Source organism: Lactuca saligna, chromosome 5 (assembly GCF_052625555.1).
Source record: "Lactuca saligna cultivar CGN05327 chromosome 5, ASM5262555v1, whole genome shotgun sequence".
In the NCBI taxonomy this organism is placed as follows: Eukaryota; Viridiplantae; Streptophyta; class Magnoliopsida; order Asterales; family Asteraceae; genus Lactuca; species Lactuca saligna.
The window spans coordinates 317,191,992-317,194,806 of record NC_136421.1 but is presented as its reverse complement, the minus strand read 5'-3'; the positions used below and the strand labels follow the sequence as shown (position 1 = coordinate 317,194,806).

At 41.4% G+C, this 2,815-nt stretch overlaps 1 long non-coding RNA gene across 1 annotated transcript; it reads right to left on the bottom strand.

Annotated features, from left to right (window-relative positions):
- Positions 1 to 49: 49 nt before the first annotated feature.
- LOC145048713 (uncharacterized) lies at positions 50 to 2,478 on the bottom strand. The gene is made up of 2 exons (XR_013683018.1): positions 883 to 2,478; positions 50 to 205 (listed from the first exon to the last, which is right to left on the bottom strand). It is a non-coding gene; the product is annotated as an uncharacterized LOC145048713 (long non-coding RNA).
- Between the last annotated feature and the right edge of the window lie 337 nt (positions 2,479 to 2,815).

Here is a 2,815-nt window from a genome sequence, read left to right as displayed (position 1 = left end):
TTCTGGGGTGGAGGACGTCATGTCAAGTATCACAGCATATGCATTATAGTAATCAAAGTACAACAACCATTGCATTAATAGTAATAATTTTACATAGGTTACATTTCATAGCAACATCAAAGTAAATACAGAACATAACATAGATGCAGCTTGGTTCTAGGCTGACTTCGCAAAAGCTCCCGGGATGTACATGTCTACCAATGCCCTGAGAATACAAGTTATTTTGAAAGTGAGTATCACCATTTTTAAATGCCGATGAGTTTATAAGTATTTAATGACATTGGTATAAATACATGTTTTCTTTTAAAACAATCACATAAAAAGAGTGGTTTAGAATTTACAGAGTTTTAGAATCCTTTCCAGAAAATCCCATATTTTCTAATAAAAAGTAAACTTCAACCAAGACCCATTTGTTTTATGTTTAAATCAAGAAGTATCTTTATCAAAAGCAGTCTCCTACCAAGACCCGATAGTTTTATGTTTTAAGGAGTAATTTCCTCAAAATACTATCATTATCAAAATATAGTTTTTACTTTAAAGGGATTGTGAGAAAATCACAAATAAAAATAATTGGGAAATAATATTATACCTCAGCAGTAATATTGCTGGCTAAAAGTAAATTAAACATAGACTCCAGGCAGGATGCCTCGCAAAGTCTAAAGGTAAATAAAACAAGAAATCAACAAAAAAATGACTGCATCTTCAAAACTGGAAGTATGATTTTGAAGAACAGGGAAAAAAACGAGACAAAAGAAAAAAATAGATGACGATAAGAGGAAAATAGGAGTCAGCGATGGTGAAGGTTGTTAGAGTCGGCGAAAGAACATCAAGAAAAAACAAACGAGAAAAAAATAGGAGAAAAGGGAAGAAAAGCGGAAGAACCTGATGATGTTGCTAGAGTCGGCAATGGTGAAGGTTGCGGTGGCAGGAGATGGCGCTTGGAAAGGTGGCGACGACGGCGGATGACGATGGGAGGAAGGTCTTCGGTAGCGAGAGCAGACGATGGAAGCGAGAGAAGCAAGCGAAAGCGAACAGAGAGAGGGCTAGGGTGTCTTTTTTTTTTTTCTTTTCAGATGGGCTTCCAAGTCTGATTCGGTAAGTGATACAATTCAGATTAGGACCACAAAATAATAGGGAAACAAACAGTCTAAAACTTATGGATTTAGACCTACCCCTTATTATGTGGTATTAAGATGCAAACAAACGGGGCCTTAATCCACTAAGGACTTAATCCATTAAGTTCAATATTGCTTAGATTAATTTTTTCTTGCCAATGATCATTATGTATTATCTCCAGTTATTAAATAATTCTCGTGTGTCCCGATTAATTCCCCAAATTAATGTTTTATTGGCATTAGGGTTTTTCCAACTCAGATACTAGCCCATTATTAGTTTGTTGGGCTTTTAGTTCAATTAGGGCTTTATTGGGCCATTTAGGCCCACTAGAATATCATTAAGCCCATTAGGGTTTTATTGGGTCAATTAGAGTCCAATAAGCTTCCTTGGGCCCATTAGGGCATACAAGGCCCACTAGGGTTTCAAGCACCCCAAACGAATCGGTCACGACGAGGCAAAGCACACCTCCACCCGACACGGCGGCCGGTGGCGGCACGAGGTGGCAGCCACCACCCTAAGGTGGTGGTTTCAATTTCTTTCCATTATTCCATTTTTGTGTTACAATTTACAATGAAAATACCAAAGCAACACACTGACTAAACTAAACATACACACACATAACCACCTTGAGGTGGCCGGCGGTGGCGCACGGCGGTAGCCACTACCTCACGGTGGTGGTGGTGGCTAATCCTGACTTTCCGGCTAGACAAAACGCCCCATACATAAACTGACACACACCACACGAGATAACACACATTAAATCATAATAACACACTCTCACAATCTCACTGCCACCCCTACGGCGGCTGGTGACGACATGACACGGCAGGAGGAAGGCAGTAGCAGCAGCAACGGCCGAAGATGGCCCCTGCTCGGTCTTCTTTAACGGCAACATCAACAGCCAAAAGTCACGTGAATGGCGGCGCTTGTCGGCAACACTGCGGCTCCACAATGCCACAACAGCGGTCGTAGGCTGAGGCAGCCACCCAAACGCGAACCAGAAGAAGAAGGAGGAGAGGAACATCCGAGAGAGTCAGCAACATACCCCTGACGTCATTTCCGTTAACTACGACGATCCTCCGATGCACCCACGTCCCCGACGACGGCGTTGTTGTGGTGTTTGGATGACAAAGGAGCGGCTGCAATAAGCTCGGCAGCCTACTTACCTAACGACCAAGGCAACCTTTATTTGCAACTAACTTGGCATCGCTAGGAACTCATATGGTCAGAATACAAAAAGAACTCGAGTGACTCGCGACTTCGGTGATGGCTAGGAAACAGCGGCGGCTGGTGGTGAGGGTGATCTAAAGGATGGTGCGGCGTTGATAGTAGGTGAAAGGAAAAGTGACGGCTGCATTAGGTCCTTAGGGTTAGGGTTGTTTAACCTTTATACCCGACTCCACTCAATACTTTACCATAATGGCAATAATAGTCCCTCTATGCCCCTTTTTATTCAAATGCAATCCAAAAGTTACCATTTTAACCCCTCCCTACAAAACTCTTTACAAATTAAATCTGAATTTTACCAACAACCCCTTACTTCATAACATCTCTTCAAATTAAGCCCCAATAATTATCATTTAGTCCATGCCTTGCATAATACTTACCAATTAAATTCGTATCTTACACTTTTAACCCCCAACTTCTATAATTCCTCACAAATTAGTCCGAGGCTTACATTTATTAATTTATTTAATTA